Source organism: Piliocolobus tephrosceles, chromosome 3 (genome assembly GCF_002776525.5).
Source record: "Piliocolobus tephrosceles isolate RC106 chromosome 3, ASM277652v3, whole genome shotgun sequence".
Classification (NCBI taxonomy): domain Eukaryota; kingdom Metazoa; phylum Chordata; class Mammalia; order Primates; family Cercopithecidae; genus Piliocolobus; species Piliocolobus tephrosceles.
Genome location: NC_045436.1, coordinates 74,815,641 through 74,839,586, shown reverse-complemented (window position 1 = coordinate 74,839,586; position 23,946 = coordinate 74,815,641). Strand labels below are relative to the sequence as shown.

The 23,946-nt window shown below is 36.2% G+C and overlaps 1 protein-coding gene across 5 annotated transcripts in view; it reads right to left on the bottom strand.

Moving 5' to 3' along the window:
• Nucleotides 1–23,946, bottom strand: part of BMPR1B (bone morphogenetic protein receptor type 1B) — a 241,724-nt gene that overhangs the window by 138,475 nt on the left and 79,303 nt on the right. For all 5 annotated transcript variants that reach the window (XM_023193324.1, XM_023193322.1, XM_023193326.1 and 2 more), the window contains one exon: nucleotides 18,212–18,306. The gene's annotated coding sequence lies outside the window, so the exon portion shown is untranslated. The remainder of the gene's footprint in view (nucleotides 1–18,211; nucleotides 18,307–23,946) is intronic.

Here is a 23,946-nt window from a genome sequence, read left to right as displayed (position 1 = left end):
CAGGGCTCAAACTAAAAAATTAACCATAAAAATAAAATTCTAGAACTTTTACATAATCAAATTAGACAGATATATAGTCATTGTTTGTGGGACAAATAACTTTTGAAAGTCATATTTACTAAATCTGTTTCTCTACTTCGTACAGCCTCCTAACTCTAAAGGGCACACAATGTTTTCTTCATTTGAAAAACTAACTATTTAATGAGAAAGTTATATAATTTTTAACATAAGACAAAACATTTTAAAAACATAAATCACCCCTTTAAAAATTTTGCTTTCAACATTTTCAAAAGTATTAAAAAGTTTAGTCTCTCAGGAACTCTCTTAAAAATGCTTTCCTCCTAATTTTGAATAGGCACCTATTTGTTTCAATGGGAGGGAGAATTACTAATCTAAGCTGTGTTAATTATGAAGAAACTCTTCTCCAAAATTTTGTTTCTTCTTCTCAGTACTATCATATTTTATCATCCTTGTGTAAACACTTCTAATTCTGCTTGTGTTATAAAACTCTATTTAAGATACAGTAAATGAAGCACAGATGTTTAAAACACAGGGTCCACAATGAAGTTGTAAATGCTGCTAGCACAGTAAATTCTGTTATTAATTTCAGTTTGTTTGTGCAATACATATATTTACACAGCTGGAAAAGCATCAAAAATAACTGTCTCTATGCCAATATTAATTCAAAATCAGCATTAATAAGAAGCAGTATAGGTACATTTGTATCAAAGCACACAAAGGTTAAGTACTTATGCTTAAGATTAGAAATGAATCATTCAAATATATCAAGAATCAATTTCTCTTTAATTAATTACATTGCAACATACTGAAATAATGATTCACAAACTGTATACTGCCTCACTTTCTTGTTCTGACTAAAAAACATAAGGTTCTAAACATGTTTGTACATCTAGACAGAAACCTTCTTAGTTGATCCCTCAGTTCCTTAATTGTCTAAGATATTCAGGGAAATAGGTATTGAGACCTTTTCATGAAACTCTGCATTTTCACTTAATGTGTTAAGAAAAAAATATGAAGGCTGAGACGGGCAGATCACGAAGTCAGGAGATAGAGACCATCCTGGCTAACATGATGAAATCCCATCTCTACTAAAAATACAAAAAATTAGCCAGGCGTGGTGGTGGGCGCCTTAGTCCCAGCTACTTGGGAGGCTGAGGCAGGAGAATGTGTGAACCTGGGAGGCGGAGCTTGCAGTGAGCTGAGATCGTGCCACTGCACTCCAGCCTGGGTGACAGAGCAAGACTCTAAGAGAAAAAAAAAGAAAAAGAAAAGAAAAAAATGAGCAAAAATTATTTTCAAATAGCTAATGAATTTCAAAGCGGACATCTCAAAATAGGGAATCCGCACATTGTATTTATGATTAAAGAGCAATGTCCATTTTTCCTACTTATCTATAAAATAGTTCCAGCAATATCTTAAGTAGAACAAATGAGGCAAGGCAGGCTAGTTAACATCTAATATCTATCTTTTCTTTTTCTTTCTTTCTTCTTCTTCTTTTTTTTTTTTTTTGACACAGAGTCTTGCTCTGTTGCCCAGGCTGGAGTGCAGTGGTGGGATCTTGGCTCACTGCAACTTCAGCCTCCCAAGTTCAAGAGATTCTCCTTCCCCAGTCTCCCAAGTAGTTGGGATTATAGGTGAGTGCCACCACACTCAGCTAATTTTTGTATTTTTAGTAGAGATGGGATTTTCACCATGTTGGCCCAGCTTGTCTTGAACTCCCAACCTCAGGCGATCCACCCACCTCAGCCTCTCAAAGTGCTAGGATTACAGGCATGAGCCACTGCACCCAATCCCATCTTTTCTTTTTCCTTGGCAACATATTCCTGGTTTTTCAGAGTAGTAATATAGCCAGCTAAAAGATTATGAGGTAGCCATTTGATTAAAAGCTGGCTAATAAAATGTAACCAGAGGTGGGACATTTTGAATTGCTGCTTAAGGAAGGTACTTGCCTAGGAGGTATATGCACACGTCTGTCACTCACATCCACCTCTTTCCTGCTGCCTAGAAATTAGACATGACAGCTACAGCGATAGCAGCCACAATGAACCATATGTGTCACTGAAGATGGAAGCCACATGCTAGGCTGGCGGAGCAGAAAAAGAGAGAGAGACTAGTCCCCGAGCTCTGTGGAACAGTCTCATAATCCCTGATTGCCTACCTCTGGCTACTATCCTTAGCAAACTAACGCAGGGACAGAAAATCAAATACTGTATATTCTCACTTATAAGTGAGAGCTAAATGATAAGTGCTTATGGATACAAAGAAGGAAACAACAGACAGTGGGGTCTACCTGAGGGTGGAGGGTGGGAGGAGGGAGAGGAGCAGAAAAAATAACTATTGGTACTGGGCTTAACATCTGGGGGATGAAATAATCTGTACAACAAACCACCATGACACGAGTTTACCTATGTAACCAACTTTCACATGTACTCTCAAATCTAAAATAAATGTTTAATAAAACAAACAAAAAACAAATTTGTTAACAAAATCAGGTATAGGTTAAAAAGCAACTGACATAAAGGTTTTTGACAAAAAAAAAAAAAGAGAGAGAGAGAAATAAACTTCTAAATTTTTTCTATAATTATTTACAGTTTCTTTACTTCCATCCAAATGCAATTCCTAAATAATATAAGGCACATATCCAGCATATGAAAAATTAAGCTGATATCTATGGTCCGATGCCTCATGAGAGTGACCCTAACACTTTCTACTAGGAGAGAGAATCTGTCAACCCATTTTGATTCATTTGGACACCAAAACTCACCCTGAAACAAATCTTTCTTAGCTATTACTGAACATTTGAGTGGTCTTCTTATCATAAGACATAAAGATACAACACTGCTCTCGATTAAAGGGTAACAGATTTCCGGGTTGCCTAGCAAGGATCTTCCAATACCCTGGTTTTAAAGAGCTAGTCTAAGGGAAGAACTAAACAAATTTTCATATGGCCAAACAATTTCCAAGGAGCAGAGACTCCCAGCTCCATTTCCTTTGAAGTGCAACACTATTGAAATTTCTCTTTTAATGAAGTGGGACAACTGTGGAGCAAAAGACACCGAACACCAAAAGGAAGGAATAGAGCACCAAAATCAGGCTCTAGACGATGAAGCTGTTAGAGTTATGGTTCCAAAATAGTGGATAACTGAGGATGGAAGTTTCGCTAAACCAGAAGGGTGTCACTTCGGGGTGGGCAAGGACCCATTCCAGCAATAAGAAAATACACATCAATTAATAACCAAGCACTGGAATGCATGGAAATAGCTTCCAGGAATGACACAGTAGCAGGTACAGATTAACAGCAATACGAAAGATGAGATTAATTTGAGGGATCTGAGATTATTGTACATATATAAGGAAATGTAAAGTACCCATCTTTACCCTGAAATGGGCCCCTCCCATGTCTTCTATCTTTATAAATCATACCAGCATTTAGCCAATTAGCCAGGTCAGACAACATGAGATGTTCTGTCACTATTCCTTCTCTGTGTCCCCCAAATCTGTTTGGTTTATGCTCTTTTTACATCTTTCAAGTTTCCTTTGTCTTGCAATCCTCTGCCTCTGACTTAGTTCACGTTCTCACTTGGTCTCACTTGGTTGTACTATGCCATCTTTTGGCTAGATTTTCAACTTCAGTTCACCATTCTCCACACTGAAAGGGGAACTCCTCTTCAGTGAAAGATCCTTCTTTACAAATGAGGACACTAAGGCCCAGAGAAGTTAACTAATTTGTTACAGTTCACACAGTTACTAGATGGTAGTGGCAGGCTCAGAACTCCGGATCTCTAAATTCAGAGCCCACCATTTTAACCACTTATTAAACTATGAAGGGCCCCTCAGATAAACCATTATAAGTAGAAAATAAGGGTATCCTGAAAACTGGTGTTTGAACCTGCCACATACTCCTTAACTGTGTCTTAAATATCACATTTTCTCAATTCCATGAAGCCAACTTCAACTTACTATGAGATGGGAAGAAGAAACTCTACATGATTTTATGAGAATCATGTATATATTTTTTGTGACTTGCTTTTTTCATTCAAAATTATGTTTTGGGAATTCTGCAGGCTCATGAATGTAGCTGGGGCTCATTCATTTTTATGATTATGTTAACTCCACTGTGTAAAATATTTTCCAACTTATCATTTCTGTTCTCTGTTGGGTTGTTTCCAAATTTGTTTCATTTGTTTCCCTACTATGTGTAACACTACTATTAAAAAATCGCATACCTATTTCCTGAGACATATAAGCAAACATTTCTATAGCATATATACCTAGGGGTAGAATTGCTGGGGAAAAATATGTTTATGTTCAGTTTCAATTTATCAATTGAAATTGGTACAACTGTACCAATTTGCATCGCCATTAGCAGTGAATGAGAGTTCCTGTTGCTCCACATCGACACCAAGATTTGTTATTTTCAGACTTTTATGTTTTTACCAACATGGTAGGTATGAAATGAAATGATACATCACTCTTTTTTTTTCTAAGAGAGACAGTCTCATTCTGTCAATCAGGCTACAGTGCAGTGGAGTGATCATAGTTCACTGTAACCGTCAACTCCAGGGCTCAAGGGATCCTTCTGTCTCAGCCTTCCAAAGCACTGGGATTATCAGCATGAGCCACTGCGCCCAACCCTCATTACTCTAGTTTTAATTCTGTTCTTTAAGCATTAATGAGGTTCAGCATGTTTCATATGTTTATTGGCTATTTGGATTTTCTCTTTTTGAAATTCCTGTTTTTATATTTACTAAATTTACTTTTCTTACTGACTCATAGTATCTTTAATAAATTCTATATACTAAACCAATCTTGGGTCTTTCTTACTCTTTTTTAGTGTCCTTTGATGAACACAGTTTTGATTTTTCATTTAATGTTGCTGAATTGATTATTTTTTTTTTCTTTACTATTTGCTCTACTTCTGGTCTTGGTAAAGAAATTCTTAGCTGATAATAAAAATATTTATTTTCTAAATATTTTAAATTATTGGCTGTCATAGTTAAGTCCTTCATCTATACAGAATTTGCTTCTGCTTATGGAATGAGGTGAGTAGTAACAGTCTTCACTTTCCATGTGGATAATCCCTGTAGCAGCAGGTTGGACTCAAGGCTCACTGGGACCTCAACAAGAGCAAGTGTTAGATTGGTTGATGATACCTGTCATGGATGGAAGCATAAAACTGAAGTTACTACATAGCATTACAGACGGAGAGAGGAGGAAAGTGGAGTGGTTAGGGGAAAAGAAAATCAAGTTGACAAATTCACTCCACTTGTATTTTTATGACTTTTTACATAACTTATATAACTCTACATAGTCATGCTGTCATCACTTTTCCCCATACAGTATGAGACAGATATTCAATAGTTTACTTAAGCTGGCCTATATTCCTTATAAACTCTTTACTGACATACCAACACAGCTTATTAAAATAGTCAGGAAAATATTACTGCCACCCTATATACTGACTAGTAATTTTTATGTGATAATTCAGTGGCTCTCAAACTAAACTCCCACATAGTTGCACAAGCTCAATACAGGTGTTCTGCCACTATAATCATATTAAATTCTTTTCTCAGTTTTCAAAAACAACTAAAGTAAATTTATAAAATTTTCTTAATATTAAATAATACTCTCATAACTTTTTTCTTAAATGACTTGTACCTACCACTCATTATTTCTATAGAGTTTGGTATGGGTTAACATATTACGTATTTATTTCTTTACATTTTCATATATTGTAATTAAGATAACCAAGCTTTAGAACTATTCTGGCAAGGCCAAAACACTTGGCTTTTCACTCTGGGATCTTCGCCCACCCTTACTTCATCTTGATTTTTCTGTGTATAAAATGCATATTCTTGTTTCAAAGCATTTAAAGGAGCAAGGTGAAAAGAAGCAATAGGTCTTCAAATGCTTTCAAAATGCAAAACATTTTACAACAGGAGTTATAGTTTATAAGAACCTTAAATTATATCTTACAAATAATGGGGCTAGAACAGTCATGGAAAAGTCAACAGATAATTTCTAAAGGTCATTTTTTCCACAGCTTTTATTTCTTCTATACCAAATCTTAAAAAAAGGTTCTTCTAACTAGATTAAAAATGGAATTTGTTTTGAATATCATTTTTTGTCTCACATAATTCCTAATAGAGTTCCTGAAAAGTAGAGCAAGGCAAAGGTAAAAAGTTAACAGAATAACTATATACAAATAACTTAAAACATCTATTTTTATAATGATGTGTTCTAAAAATTCATGCCATCATAGTGTGATATTACTAATGAAAAAGTCTATTAGAGTCTAACTGAAATCAGAAAGTACGATGATAGATGAAAATTTGACCTGTCTCAAAAAACATTCCAGAGTATGGCATGGATTTATTTGGAAGAACACGTTTTCACAAGTATTGTTGCTGTTGTTGTATAAAGAAACCCTGGTAGAGTTACAAAAGTGAGAAAAATATAAAATGACATGAGAATAACATATTAAAATTAATGAATTAATATTTGTAAACATCAACAGACTCTTGTCTTCCTTATAGGAACAGAGTTGTTGCTCTCTGGTTTGGATATCTGGTAAATCTGAAAGCCTTATGAATTGCCACGCTACTTCTCAAACTTTTAGACACGTATAGGAGTAGGAAAGTAAAGTTGCTTATTTTAAAAGAGAGTCATATAGTATACTGTAAAGTTTTAAGAACCAGAAGGTAGGGTTCGGCGCGGTGGCTCATGCCTGTAATCCTAGCACTTTAGGAGGCCGAGGCAGGTGGATCACAAGGTCAGGAGTATGAGACTAACCTGGCCAACATGGTGAAACCCCATCTCTACTGAAGATACAAAAAATTAGCCAGGCATGGTGGTGCACCTTCAATCCCAACTACTCAGGAGGCTGAGGCAGGAGAATCACTTGAATCCGGGAGACAGAGGTTGCAGTGAGCCAAGATTGCACCATTGTACTCCAGCCTGGGCAACAGGGCAAGATTCCATTTCAAAAAAAAAAAAAAAAAATCAGAAGGTATTTGATTCCAATCTTATCTCCCTTACTTTCCAACCTACATAAATCTTAAGTATTGTTATTTAATCTTCCTGAATTTCCATTTCCTTACCTTTAAAATAGTGATAATAATAGCTATCACACAGAATTATTATAAGGATTAAATGAAACTTTTATTTTATTTTTATTTTTTATTTTTTTTTATTTTTTTTTTTTGTGATGGAGTCTCACCCTGTTGCCCAGGCTGGTCTCATACTCCTGACCTTGTGATCCACCCGCCTCGGCCTCCCGAAGTGGTAGGATTACAGGCATGAGCCACCGTGCCCAGCCCTACCTTCTGACTATTAAAACTTTGGTGCAATGGCGCAATCTCGGACCACGCCCAGCTAATTTTTGTATTTTTAATAGAGACGGGGTTTCACCATGTTGGCCAGGTTGGTCTTGAACTCCTGACCTCATGATCTGCCCGCCTCGGCCTCCCAAAGTGCTGGGATTACAGGCGTGAGCCACCGCGCCCTGTGGAAACTATTATCATATATTCAAATATCCATGACATGTTGACGAAGTTACCATTAATTATAAAATGAGAGGGTAAATGACTTTAGGGAAATTGTGAAAGATGCTAATTGCACTTTTACATTTCATAACACACGTTTTTCTTGCTTCCAGGCATTTACTGTTTCTGTTACAATGGGAAAGATTTTCTTCAAAATGCACAAAAAAAGAGTTTTCTGATATAATTGGGCAATAGACAGGAGATAAGGAAAAGTTTGAATTTTTTTTTAAATCAGTAACAATTTGGTATTATTAACAGAAACTTGCTGAGATGCAACTGACATTTATGAAAAGATAAAAAAGAAAATAAAAACTAGGAAACAAAGGAGGGAGCCGGGAAAAAGAGGGATCAAGAAAGGAAGAGTGTAACCAGGAAGGGAAGCGAGAGGGGGAGGACGGAAACACAGAGGGGAGTGATAGCATGTGTAGCTCCTGGCTGGGTGGGTGGGCTGTCTGAGAGGTCATCTTAAGTCAGCCTGTTTGTTGAACTGCCCTAAATGTAAGAAATAAGTGGCCTTACAGGAGGCCAATGTGTGTTCTACACGCCTTATGGTATTTCTAAACCAGCATTTGATCTCAGGTATGCTCTAATACCATCAATTAATACCACTGGCAATACACAGCTAATAAACAGAAACATATGTGTCACAAAAAATATTTTATTAAAATATAACCAAAATTTTAAGATTCTCTACCTCTGCAATTCATAGTTGTAGTTTGGACTATTAACAATGAAATCATGTTAGCACAAATATCACATTTCCTTTTAACTAGAAGGAACATACACTACGGGAACAGCTTCAAACTGACCACAAAATCAGCTCCCCAAGTTAAGAACACATGGTTTCAGGAGACGTATTTTAAACTCACATTGTGCTTTGCAAGCTATACCAATCGACTTTATATTGCAATGGCTTAATTGAAAAAAAGCATTCTAAATTGTCTGCTTCTACCAATAATAATTGAAAATATTTACATGTGAGGTATTAATGAATAACTCAAAAGACTATATGCATTGTATCTTGGCTCATTTAAAACAAACAAACAACAACCAAAAAAACTCTACACATTCAAAGAACTGTGAATTACTTCAGCAGAACGCTGTGTCCTAGGTCACCATGCTTTCTTTCTCTATTATTGTCAAGATCAATTTGCCAACAAGCCTCTGACAATAAGCACAGATATAAATTTCAAGGTTAGTAAGCTAAACTACTACTGGGAATAATGATACATTAATTTACTGATGAAGTTAAAATTGGTATAGAGAGAAGTAGAAAGACAGAGGCTCTTAAGAAAAATGTATTTTACATGGAGAAAAAGCAAATATTCACCTGAGGAATATATAAAACCATAACTGAATTATGTTTCAGCCATATACTGTGCAGTAATAGTCATCGTTACATTAAAGCAAGAAAATAAATATGATTGAAAAATAAGGAATAATATGAATAACCTATTTAAGACTTTTAAGACAAAACAAATACTGATGCATAATATTCCAAATAATAATAGAAGAACAACTTGCTTATCAACGATAAGGTATAATTGAATTTTAAATGTTCTAGGGCCGGGTTATAAAACAAAATGAAGTATGGCAGAACTGTTACCAAAGACATACCAATGTATCAACAAAGGGCAGAGTGATTCAAGGAGGAAAAAGTCCTCTATTATCTTGAAGCAAAATTGTTTGCCTTGAGTTAAAGAGGAAAACAGAACAAAATACTTCATGGTGGGCAAACACATAACAAAAATTAAAATTTCAAATGATGTCTTTTTATAAAGTTTCACATATGAACTCCCCAACACGTACACAAACACAAACTATGTTTATAAAGTAGATCTCTTCAGAGCAGATTAAACTATCCTCTTAAATCATTCCAGGTAACCAATTAGTATATAAATATTGAGTTCTGATGACACCAAAATATCCAGAATTTCCTTCCCTGCTTCAAACACAAGACCCTGATACCATAGCAATGAGCTTGAGTCTCTTAGCTGAGTAGTTTAAAATAGAGATGATAGTAAAGGCTGTTGATTAGTGAGACTCATTTCTCCCCTGAATGAAACTTAGAGTACAGAAAAAGAGACCCAGATGGAACAGTCACTCCCTGATGACCTCACAATTCCTTGCCAATTTTCCTACTAAGGTCATGAGCAGATATGTGAGGGAAGGCATGGTGCTATGTTAAGCAAATGAGGAAGAACTGAAATACAAGTTGGCTAAAATGAAAGAAATTGATAAAAGTCAACAGTTGTAGTAAAATCTGAGGAAGTTAAAATAATTTTTAACTGCTTTGAAACTAATTTAAGTAGAATGATTTCTTTCCGTTTTGAGATTCTGGTATCTTCAGTGCTAATTCCAAATAAGTTTCCACATGTTGCCAGTTTCACTGACTTGCCCTTACACTTTGAAAGTCAGCATTCCTGAACTCACTGTTTCACAGATGGACTCAAGCTGGGAAGCTTCGTGCCATCAGAACCCTACAGACACATATGTATTATCACTACTTATGGCAAAAAGCATAATTTCTCTCTATGGCAATGTTTCTTTAAAAGATGAACTTTGGGCCGGGTGCGGTGGCTCACGCCTGTAATCCCAGCACTTTGGGAGGCCAAGGCGAGTGATCACGAGGTCAGGAGATCAAGACTATCCTGGCCAACGTGGTGAAACCCCGTCTCTATAAACCCGGGAGGTGGAGCTTGCAGTGAGCTGAGATCCGGCCGCTGCACTCCAGCCCGGGCGACAGAGCAAGACTCCGTCTCAAAAAAAAAAAAAAAAAAAAAAATGATGGACTTTGGCCAGATCTGAGTTTAAATCATGACCTTATCACTCATTAGCTATGTGAGGTTATCTGTTACTTTACATTTTGGGGTCTGTTTCTTTATCCTGAAAAGAGGGAATAACAATAAGTCATCAGATGGTCTATTAGAAGGATTAACAAAATATATATATATATATATACACACATACACATACATGCACCCTTTGTAAACAGAGGTGGTTATTCATGCATCATTTCTCAATCACACAGATTATATTATTAGGTATGGCTTCAGATAAGTAACATACACAGCCTCTTGTCTACAGTAATTTCTAGAATCATGCCAAATCCCACACCACCACTCTAACATGTTCCAATGCTTAAATCTCATTAAACAAGAAACATCAACTTTAAGATAAAAATTTTAATGCAATACAAACTGAAAGGTAACACAAAGATTGAAATTTGTGGCACAGGAATACACGATACAATGAGTTCACAAAAAAAAGTGAGAAGGGGAGAATGATTCAACAAAAGTGCTAAAGTACTTGGTCAAAAACATCCTTGTGGACTATATAGTATTAACAGTTAAATGAAGACATAAAATGCAGAAAACTATTTTTTTCTATTTCTAGGTTTCAAAAATACTTTCTAAGTTTCAAAAGATACTGAGAAAATATCAATTAGCTTTAATAAAAATATTTCAAAACATACTTATGTTTCAAAACACATAAAACAAAATTAAACAGTAATCCAAATCTTATGAAAGCAGTTACAATTAATAGATATTTAAAGAATCAAGATCCTTTAATTTTTTTTAAATAAAGGAACAATTGTAAACCAGAAAGCAGAAGAGAGCTGCTGAAAAAAAGAATAAGTAGATAAATAAATTATAAGTAACAAAAGAAGTAATAACTCAAATTTAAATTCACCAGTAATTAAAAGTAAGTAAATTAAATATCACTTTCCTCATATTAGCAAAGATGTAAAAATCAGACATTTCTTTGCAGGCATGACATTTAAAAAGTGGGCAATACTTATTTAAAGTGAAAGGTATTAATCCAACGGAAAATTATCACAAAGGGATAACCAGGCTTTTTTATTGATGGAGAACTGTGAAGATCACTTTGCTTCTGATATGAGGGAGGAGGAAACAGGAAAATACAGAAATCACAGGCTGAGGCTGAGAATAACCTTCAGCTATATGTTCAAAAATTCTTTCATTGCTTATACACTGTGGCAGGAATGTAAATCAGTTCAGACACCGTGGAAGCAGTTTGGAAACTTCTCAAAGAACATAAAACAGAACTACCATTTGACCCAATGAATCCCACTGCTGGCCACAGATCTGAAAGAAATAGTTCTAACCAAAAAGACACAAGCACTCATATGTTCATCACAGCACTATTCACAATAGCAAAGACATGGGGTCGACCTAGGTGACAATCAACAGTGAATGGATAAAGCAAATGTGGTACATATACACCACGGAATACTACACTGCCATAAAAAAGAATGAAATCGGCCGGGAGCGGTGGCTCACGCCTGTAATCCCAGCACTTTGGGAGGCCGAGGAAGGCAGATCACAAGGTCAGGAGATCGAGACCATCCTGGCTAACATGGTGAAACCCTGTTTCTACTAAAAATACAAAAAATTAGCCAGGTGTGGTGGTGGGCGCCTGTAGTCCCAGCTACTCGGGAGGCTGAGGCAGGAGAATGGTGTGAACCGGGGAGCCAGAGCTTGCAGTGAGTCAAGATTATGCCACTGCACTACAGTCTGGGCGACAAAGCAAGACTCTGTCTCAAAAAAAAAAAAAAAAAAGAATGAAATCATGTTGTTTGCAGCAACTTAGATGGAGCTGGAAGCCATTATCTTAAATGAATTAATACAGGAACAGAAAACCAAATACTGTATATTCTCACTTATAAGTGGCAGCTAACCATTGGGAGCTCATGGACATCCAGATGACAATAACAGAAACCGGAGACTACGAGAGGCACAGGGAGGGAGGGAAGGGAGGAAGAGCTAAAAACTACCTAGTGGGTACTATGCTCACTACTTGGGTGATGGGATCATTTGTATACCAAACCTCAGCATCACATAATACACTTATGTAACAAACCTGTACAGGTACTTACTGAATTTAAAAGAGAAGTTGAAATTATAAAACAACAACAACAATAAAAACCTCTTTCATCTAAGTATACAAGCAATTTTTACCACAGACCTTAATATTAATAACAATGGATAGAGCCAAAGCGCCCCAATTTCTTTGGGAGTGGTGGGAATAGAAATAGAGAAGCAAAAACTTACTAGAAGATGAAAAGTCCAAAACAAACTTGATTTTCCCCTCTCTGCATCTTCGATTATTTATATTTTTAAAAGAATCCCAGATGAAAGCCAATATAACATGGAAAAGCCCATTGGATTCTTTCGTTTTTGTTTTAAACAAAGTTTTTCCAGGTGTAAATTAGAATAATCATCTTTAAATCTTTAAATTTATAAAACAAAATATAGCCATATATATCCTATTGAAATACAGATATTTTATATTCTAAATACAGATATTTTATATTCTAATCTTAGACATAATCTAAGCATGAAACTTGTTTTTTAGTTCCTGTCTTTTGCTCCAGGACTATCTGCCATGTTCTATTGAATGAATGTTTGTGTGGCAGAATGTGATTGTACCATGAAATAGAATAGGGCAATTCAGGGGAGCCAGAAAGGATACCTGTCATTAGAGAAAAAAAAAATTACTTAAAGTGGGAGAGTACTCCATCTCACTTGATGGTAAATTACTAGCTCTAACTTTCAGGAATTAAGAAATAATGCAAAGGACTCTAATACAAGACAAGACACAGAGACACAACAAATTAAACTTTAAATGCAGCATGAAGAACAAAAACAGAGCAATTACACTCAGACAAGAAAAACTGCATTAATAAAATACTGGCCTTATAATTACCTAACACTAATTTTTATCCAAATCTTAACCAGCTACTTGAAAAGCTGATGTTTGGCAGGTTATGTTACCTGTGGATGCCACAACTGCCCATTGATAAAATGGAATTACTGAAGAAAAGCTTTGAAGTCCCACCCACTTCCATAATTAATTTACTCTTCTCCTCTTGGGTTCTATGAATTATATGCCCTTCACTGTTACAGAAAAATTTTGGTTGGCAATAAAGCTTGTACCAATGATAAAGTAAGACTTGATTGTTCTGGTAAAATCCTTCATGCCTCATTCCAACCACGAAGTTCTTTGAGCTTTTCTTGGTGCTGGTGGTGGTGTTTTTGCTTATGTTTGTTATAGTTGTATGTTTCCAAACTGAGGCAAGCTTGGGTTTCCCTCCTCACTGGCTAACAGGAACTTGGTATATTTCTGTGTCCATACCAAAGAAACTTCCACCATCCCAATCATATAATATTTATATTATTTGATATGCCAGTGAGATCTATAAAATCCATACCTATGACTCTTTGCTAAGGCACTTTCTCCACTTTTTTTCTTTATTTTCTTTTTTTGGATATGGAGTCTCGCTCTGTCGCCAGGCTGGAGTGCCGTGGCACGATCTGGGCTCACTGCAAACTCCGCCTCCTGTATTCAAGCAATTCTCCTGCTCAGCCTCCCCACTCCACATATTTTTAACACAGGATAGTTATATGGGCAAAATACATCTGAAAAAATGTTCCAAATTGAATTATGGTCCATTCCAAGCAATTACGATTACCAAATTTTCCTATGAAAATACCAATCTTGTTTTCATTCCTAAGACAGATACAATTCAAGGTTAAACAAACAGAAGAGATATATTCAATGTCTGGAAGATGTTTATAAGGTTTAAATAGTAGTGGAAACTGCTGGTAGAGTACACTAAAGTAAAAATAATCAAACTAAGAAAACTATAAGTCACTCCAAATTGTTCATGAAGCTTTACACTTGTTCCTGGTATATAAAATATTTCATATATAATGTAAGAACTTTTATGTATGATGGGCAAATAAAATACAATTAAAGGCAAAATAAATTTTATTTTTATTGAATATCAGAGCTAAACTACTTTTTTTAAATGTCACCTTCCTTCTCTTTCAACATTTCTATTTTGAGGAGCAAATTCTTCTTCTGCCTGAAATAGAATTATCAACTTTCAGGTTTGAGAATTTTTAGACCATGATTTTCTATTATTTCATTAAAACCCGAACTATTTCTGCTCCAGTAAATGAAATCTGAGGGTTTACTAGTAATATTGGGAGCAATTTCACTCTGCAATTCTCTCGGCTACATGAGGATGGACCTATTCTCTCCTGAAGCTCTCTCTGGGTCTTTTGGAAGGCATGACACTGTCTTTAGTTTGCTAGGGCATCACTTAATTTACCCATGTAAATTAAGGTAACATGGCCACAGCAGCTAGCTGATTTTTTTGACTTCACTAAATTCATTACATAAACAGCATTTTTGGAATATGTATCCTGAATTTGTATTTGCTAACCAACATCACTTTGACTTTTGTTACTCAAATAAGCTTATGAGTTCAGCAAATCTCTCTCTGCAAGGATACACACACATACACACACACACACACACACACAAAATACTGTGATTGGTCCTAGAAACAAAATAATTTTTAGATGATTATTAATATCCCCAAAGTATGTACCATCTACTTGAGAGATTTTCCTTCAATCTAATTAACCAAAATTGTAAAATATTTTAAAGTGAAAGGGGTATAAAGAAAATTATATTTAAAATAAGTATGATAAAGTTTTTGTTTACTTCAAATTCTAAGACACTTGTTATATGCTAGGTCTTGGGGAAGCATAAAAAAATTAAATTTAAAAATCTGGCCATAAATAGATTACAGTCTCAGGCAGAAACAAAAACATATAACACTATATTATCAAGCTTTGCAAAGTACTGGGATGGAGATTTATATAGGAGGCCAAGTCATACAGTCTAAGAAGAGACAGTAGGGCTTTCTCCAGTGAGGTTAGAAGGCAAAGATTGGGAAAAGGGTTTTCAAGATAGAACAGCATAAATGATACAAGAAAAAAGCAATGCAATGTGGATTGTTTTGAGAAGTAGAAGATGTTGAATACTGCCAGCAAATAAAACAGAAAGGGGAATATTCTCATGGATAGGCAAGAGAGATACAGACAACAGCCCAGAAGGAATGGCAGCAGATTGATATAGAACAAAACTAGACGGTATATGAACAAGAGACTCATAGTAAAGTCTGGTCTTTATCTATAAGCAGTAGAAAGACAGGGATGAGACGGTTTTAGATTAAAAGCAATGGGTTCATCAGAGTGGAAGACTGACCCCTCTAAGAGTAGTACAGGAGGCTGGGCGCCGTGGCTCACACCTGTAATCCCAGCACTTTGGGAGGCCGGGGCGGATGGATCACCTGAGGTCAGGAGTTTGAGACCAGCCTGACCAACATGGAGAAACCCTGTCTTTACTAAAAATACAAAATTAGCTGGAGTGGTGGTGCATGTCTGTAATCCCAGTATACTTAGGAGGCTGAGGCAGGAGAATTGCTTGAACCCGGGAGACAGAGGTTGCAGTGAGCTGAGATCGTGCCATTGCCCTCCAGCCTGGACAACAAGATTGAAACTCTATCTCAAAAAAAAAAAAAAAAGAGTAGTGTAGCAGATGGACTACTAGCAGAGCAAATATAACTCTAGGGCAGTGAGATCCATGAGGAGGCTAATATTAATATTTCCAGCTAAATTCATTCACATTGCTTCAATAGATACTTAATACATAATACAAAAGGAGCCATTTTCATTTTGTATAAGATGCTTGCATATAAAATATTATTTATAAATATGATAACCAAAGTCAGGATGGACAACAGAGCCAAAAATACTGACAAGACATTTCGAGTTTTAAAACACTCAACCAGTCTTCAACCAAAATACATCCTAATGTAGACATTATCAACCAGTGTCACAATTTTGTATTTCTTCTTGATTGAAAGGAAAACTTTCTTTAGTTTCTTTTTATTGTAGTTCTTTATTTGCTTGCCTTGTTTTCTGCCCAAATTTCAATAAGGTATTTCGGAAACAAGACACCAGAAGGAATAAAAACAAAACCAATAAAAAGGGGTAAGAAAGCAATTATCATGCCAGTATTTATTTAAATGCAAAATATAGAGCAAAAAATAAAAGATACTGAAGAAAAATCTGAAATCACAATCTTGATCATGAGCTATTACTCAAAGGGAACAGCAAATAAAAATTGATAGACGAACTTAGCCAGTTAGATTCTATAACTGGGAAATGCCCATTCTAGATCAATCATGGTTGTATTTTCAAAATAAAGATACTGTCAAAAATCTAAATCAAACCCACTAATAAAATGGAAATAGTAGGCAGAATTTGAAGAAGTACAAAGATTCAGATGATAAAACAAGCATTAAATGAATGTCAAAATACTGTTTAAGATATCAATTACATTAGCCTTAAAGTATTTCTGAAGTAATAAAATTAATTTTGAAACATTTTGCATCATTTGAAAAGTTATATACGCATTCAACAAAAGTGATACTGCACAACTATTGGTCTCATTTTAAGATTCTTATCTTGATTTAAACATATTCTACCTGTTGTTTTAGATCTGTCTTATCCTATTTTAGAATGAGCTGATTTCTGTATATTAGTCCTAACACAAAATCTGAGCCAGAGTATTAGCTTTTCCTCATATCTCTATTGCTGTTCAGTTTCAGCTCTACAGCAGCATCAATCTCATTTTTTGTTTTTAACTTAAATATGTAGTACAGAAAACCCTTTGGACCTATAATCACCATCTATAACCCAACTTAACATTTCTAAATATCATGCTAATGTTGATAGTTCTACAATCTGAAATGTAATCAAGGAAATTTTCATTATGTCAGTAGATAAATTTCCTCTAGTTAAAGCCACAGTTCTAGTGAAACAACACAATTTACTTTCTAGTCCATGTGTAGTAGACATAAACATACAAGTATGTATATTTCATGAGCATTCTAAACCAGAAAATACATAGAAAACAATTTTTGTCTCCCTCAGTGCCAGTGCTTTTAATGATAATCTGGAATATGAAAAACCACAATGAAGATGAACACACTACAGCACCGTGAACATACACAGAAATATATTTAAAGTGCTACATGTGATGACAGGAAAAACGAACTATTAATGCATAGGAGGAGATGTTAATTTTAGTTTGAGGTTGAGTATGGAGTCGCACGCAGTTTTTAAGAATCCAATAGCAAGTGACCTGGACAGAGAACTTCTCCTCAGTGCTTGCCTTTGGCACCATGAATTAGGAAGACTGTTCTCACTTCTCACCGCCCCAGGTTCTCTCTAATCTCAAAGGTACTATTTCACTTCAGTGCACTGGAAAATGGAGGTTGGCTTTTTTAAAAAAAAGACCTCGTTACCCAAATTCCCAGTTTCCACATTTTGACATTGACTACTACACCTTCATACGTTCATCTGAAAGTTTCTCTTACAATCCATGTGTAGACCACTCACTACGATAAACTTAACTGACACTAATGTTTTAATACTGACATAAAAGTAAATAGGAATTTACCAACTGGAAGACCTCGAGTTTGACAGAATGAAGAGACAGAAACTTACTGATAGGACACAGTATGAAATTGCTGCTTGAGAGCTATTCCTACCACACGCAGGAAACGTCTGGTGAATGTACCCGGCATTCTCGACAGCAGTACACAAAACGGCTCTGCCACCAAGAACATTCTTACCCAGCAGGCAGCCCTCCTCATTAGCTTTGACATGCCACACGGCCCTCTGCTTACTGATGCAGTACAGCCAACAGGGAGAGAGAGTTTACGAGTAACAGCGAGACCAAACTGGCTAATTACTTACCTTCTCACTTATGGCAGGCTTGCTTGTTTAACTTTTTGTTTCCTTTCTTGTCATAGCTCAGCGTCAAATGGTTATGAATCAGCAGAAGTCTGAACCTGACAGTCAAAAAGAATATATTTTCAGAAAAGAATTGGAAATTAACATTCCCTCCACTGCAGTCTTTCTTTCCTTGCCCTCTGTGTGCATGTTACTCTCCCGTTTTCTCTCTCTGCAAGGCAGCTATGTAGTGGTCTATAAATATTGACCCTGACACTTGCTCAGTGCTTTACTTGCTCATGGCACAGGTCTGTGTTACTGAACACCGTGGTAATACTCCAGCAAAGTTCTCAGCTGCTCAGACAAAGCTGTGGATTGGCTCACTACCCAGCAACCCTGTGCTTGCCTGGAAATACCATTCTGCTGCCAGCTTTACAGATGCTATGGGCCTTTCCTGAGGCCTGTATCAGGCACAGAAGGGCAATCATGAAGTTTGTCTGAAGAAATACAGCTTTCCTCAGGCAGGTGGAGAAAAGTGGGGCTAGGTGGAGTCAAAGACAAGAAAGGAAATACTGCCTTTGTTTCAGCCAAACAACACACTCTCAAACCCTTTATAAATAAAGTCATACCTAAATGTCAATCAAGCTTCATAAAACTTAATTATGACATACTATGAATCCAAACGACACAGGAAAGCAGTTTTGTAATCTTTTTTAATATTGCTTCCCAACAAGAAAGGCTGCAGTGACTAAGTAATTGGTCACAAAAATATGTCAACGTAAGTTCATTTGGAGAATGATAGAAATGTATAGGGAAGTATAATATTAATCAGATACAACATATATTTAGTGAAAGACGCTAAAATATAACCTAAAATTGTAACTCAACATAATATTTACAGTTTAAATATAAACTTCTATGTTTATAATTATGACAAGTTGAAAATTTAATTTTTAGATTAAGGATAGAATCCAAGTCATGACACTATAGTATATGGTTTGCAGGTGACATAAACAAGGTACACAGTATCTCCATATATCACCTATAAGGTCCACAGTATGAATGAGTAGAAAATAAATGAGCCCATATTTTTTACTGCTCATCAAAGATAATCATGTGTTTGCTTTACTAAAATTTTCTCTTGATTAAATCAAAGGTAAAGGAAACTTTTGGGAGACTCTGGTCACTTACTCATCTTACAGATAAGAAAAACAACCCACAGGCTGGTTACTTTGCCCAGGGTCACATGGTAACTTTGTGACACAGCCAACATGGCAACTTTGTGACAGAGCCAAAACTAGAAACCTGGCCTAATTACTTACAGTAATGTGTTCCTTCTATCAGAACGGTGGTTCTCAAAATAATCTTTAGTCTCATCTTCATGTGAAAGCTTACTAAAATCTTACCAGTAAATGCAAATATTACAGCCAGAAAAATAATCAGCATAGAACAAAAATAGTTTACAGTGTAACTGACAAAAAAAATAACAATAAAGTTGCACATAAGAATTAACTTTCTATTTGAAATCCATCTTTCCTTGCTTATTGCAAAAATTAATATTTATCTCATAAATTAACTTACTGTCAAGAGATGTATATAACTAGGTGCTGAATAGGCAAAGATAAAACATAGTTCCTACTCTCAAACACCTTCCAGGTCTAATTCCAGAAAAACAAAAGAGAAGTTAAATGTAAAACAATGTAGCAACAAAGACTAGAGGAGGCAAGGATGGGAGAAGGGAAAATGAGCATCTGAGCCAACATGAAGTGGGGGTGGAAGAGGTAATTCCTCACTCCAGACTTCTGGATCCTAAAGAATGGGCAGAAGGTAGTGAGGCAAAAAAAGGAAGAATAACACAATCAAGACAGAGGCAGGAAAGAGCACAACACATACTTAGAACTTCAAACAGATCTTTCTTGCTGGAGACAGTAAGTAGTTAAAAACAAAACAAAACCAACTAGAAGGAGTAAGGTGATGAGGGATTTTATAAGCCAGGTTGACAAACGTGGGTTTTATAGAGTAGGATAGGCTACCAAGCTTTAATTGCCTTTATTCACAGACTCTTAAAAGAATTTTGAAAAATTATGTAAAATTATGTAACCATTTACACATTACCAAATTGACATTTACAAATTTTCACCTGTGGTAAAATATGTACTTGCAAAGAATTTAATTTCTACCCTATTGGAAATATTGACATTTTAAAACAAAACACATCAGCTATTTTAAATATACTCAATAGCATCTAAATCTACAATAATTTAATATAACCACTATCTATTTAAATAACACACAGAGATGATTCTTTTGGCAGCTGAAATTTACATGGCAATTTATTTTCTTGACCTTTATTTCCATCTCACGGCCTCAGAGAATTTTTACATATTTTTATAATTAAGTCCTCAGTTGTTCACCCTGTTATACTTTTTTTTGTTTTGAGATGGAGTCTTGCTCTGTTACCCGGATTGGAGTGCAGTGGTGCTAACTTGACTCACTACAACCTCCGCCTCCTGGATTCAGGCAATTCTCCTGCCTAGGCCTCCCAATTACCTAGGACTACAGGCGTGTGCCACCATACCTGGCTACTTTGTGTATTTTTAGTGGAGATAGGGTTTTCCCATGTTGGCCAGGCTGGTCTCAAACTCCTAACCTAGGTAATCTGCCCACCTCGGCCTCCCAAAGTGCTGGGATTACAGGCGTCAGCCACTGCACCCTGCCACCCTGTCATACTTCTCTGCAATACACATTTAATGCATTAGTTGAATTTTTAATGTTAAATTTTCTATGATTCCAGGATAATGCACCATAATAACATTTGGGATGGATAAGGGTGTGCTTTTCTTTTGTAAGGTAAGAGAAAGAGTGTTGTGAATAAAGCACTATTCTCAGGAAGATCAATATTAATAAACAGTTTATGCAGAAGTGGAGAATCTAGACACTGATTCCATTAAAATTACCCATTCAACTGCTAAGAGAAAGAAACCAGTCTGAAAAGGCTACATACTGGGCTGGGTGCAAGTGGCTCACACCTGTAAACCCAGCACTTTGGGAAGCCAAGGCAGAAGGATTTCTCGAGCCCAGAAGTTCGAGACCAGCCTGGGAAACACGGCAAGACCCTGTCTCTACAAAAAATTTAAAACATGAAATAAAAAATTTAAATTAGGCAGCTGTGGTGGCACACACAGCTGAGTCCCGGCTGAGGCGAGAGGATCCCTTGAGCTCAGGGATTCGAGGCTGTAGTAAGCTATGACTGTGCCACTGAACTCCAGCCTGGATAGCAGAACAAGACCCCATCGCTTTAGGGGGGAAAAAAGGCTACATACAGTATGATTCTAACCATATGGCATTCTGGAAAAGGCAACACAATAGACAGTGTAAAGACTGGTGGTTGTCAGGAGATGACGGTGAAACACAGGATTTTTAGGGCAGTGAAACTACTCTGTATGACGCTGTAATGGCAGATGAATGATATTATGCATTTGACAAAGCCCACAGAGCTGTAAAACACAAAGAGTGAGCCTTAATGTAAACTATGAACTTTAGTGAAGTCTCTTTCTCTGTCTTCTTGAGGAATGTGGTCTAGAGGGAGTAGAAGTATTATTTACTGAGGACTGTCCAAAAGGGGCTTTGGAAATATTATCTCTAACACTAAAAACAATACTGGCAGATGGTTATGTTTTTGCTTTTTTTAAAATAAAGAAAATGAGGCTTAGTGTTATTAAGCAGCTTGTCTGAAGTCATGTGACTAATAAATTAAAGAACTGAGATTCAGCCCAAATCTGTCTGGCTGGACTACAGTACCATACAAAGCCTTTATATCAGTCACTGAAGATGTACAGGCCCATGCCCAGGCAAGGAAGTGGATTAAACAGTGCACTCACCAACTCAGGACAGATTCACTGCATCCTGCATTTCTCTCAAGGAACTGTTTGAATTTTAATATTGAGTATTGAGGCGTAGCGGAAAGATAGGACTAACAAATTAAGCAGTGGATGAAATTAAAGTAACTGATATACCTTACTAAAGAGAACTTAAAGGTTTTTTTAATCTTCAATTTGACTGATGGGCAAGGAATATATGAAGAGTCAAGTGGGGTTCTTCTTTGAATGGCTGGGTTTTTCCCAAGGCAAGGTTTTGGGAGGAGAAGGCAACTTTGGAACAGGGAGCTGGGTAGAGCAGATGGATTTAGTTTGGGACATGATGAACTTTAGATATCTGTGTTGTACTGAAATATGTTCAATGGGCATTTAAATATACTAGTCTAGAATACCGGAGAGATGAAGACTGCGTCAATTCAGTAAGCAGTTTTGTATTCTTGCTTTCCTGGTTCAAACCTTGTCACCATATAGTCTATTCTCAGTACAGAAGAGAAGTCACTTAAAAACCTCACTCAGATTACATTCATCTTCTAATCAAAGCCCTGTACTGCTTCCCCATTTTACTCAGAGTAAAAGCTAAAGTCCTCACAATGGTCCATATAGCCTAGCCCCACTTTATTCTCTCATTTTGTCTTTGACAGGATGGACTAGGGCTCCCCTCAGTTTCTCAGCTCCAACCCACTTGTCCTCATACCATTCCTTAAATATGCCTGACCAGTTTACCCTTGGTGTCCTTCTATTTGCTGTATGTTCTTGCAGAAAGCTGCATGGCTAACTGTTTACGTTCAACTCCCTGTTGAAAGTGCACCTTCTCAGCAAAGCGCATCACTCTCATACTATTTAAAATTGCAAACTTCCTTGTTATTTGTTATTGTTTGTGTCTTCCCCATAGAATATAAGTTCAATAATAGCATAGATTTCAAGCGCCTAAACTGAGCCTTCTACCTAATGAATGCACAATAAATATTTGTTAGATAAATGACTAAAATAAACATTTACGAGCAATACGCCAATAAAGGTGGCTCCCAAGGTCATGAGATCTCTCAGAAATAGCATGTATAATGAGAAGTAAACCAAAATCAACATTTACAAAGTAGGTCAAGGAAGAGAAAGGCATAAAGACTGAAAAACAATTACGAGGTCAGTAGAAAGGAGAATGAAAAAGGGCTGAATGAGGACAGAGTCAAGGACTGAGAGGTCAACAATGTCAAATGCCATGGAAAGATTAAATATGAAAGAGATTGAAAAAGCCCATTACATACAACATTCAGAAAGTACTGTGAAACTAAAAACCACTGAAATGCACGATTTAAAAGGGCAAATTTTATGGTGTATAAATTCTATTTCAATAAAGCAGTTATTACAAAAGAAAAAGCATTGGCAGCTGAGCTGTTTTCACTGCAGGTGGGAGGTAAGCAAGGAAAGTGAGACAGGAATAAAGTCACACTTTTGAAAAGTTTGCCCAAAAAGAAAAGAAAAAGAAGGATGGGGTGATGCTTTAAAACAACAAACAAAACAACCACAAAAATTCATTCAGTGTAGAGGTTGAGTACTCTGAAGTCAAGTAGCCCCGTGTTTTCTTCTTTCTCCAGTTACATTGTAAGTTACATATGTGCCTTACCTTCCCCATCAATGAAATGGATTTAACGTTAGTACCTTGCATCACTGGGAATCAATAATTCATTGTATTGTTGAATAATATTTCATTGTATGGGCATGCCAGGTTTTATTTATGCATTCATCAGCTAATGAACATTTGGGTTTGTTTCCACTTTTGGGCCATTATGAATAATGCTGCTATAAACAAGTTTTTGCTTCAACTTATATTTTCTTCTTTTTTTTTTTTCCTTTTTTTTTTTTTTTTTTTTTTTTTTTTTTTTT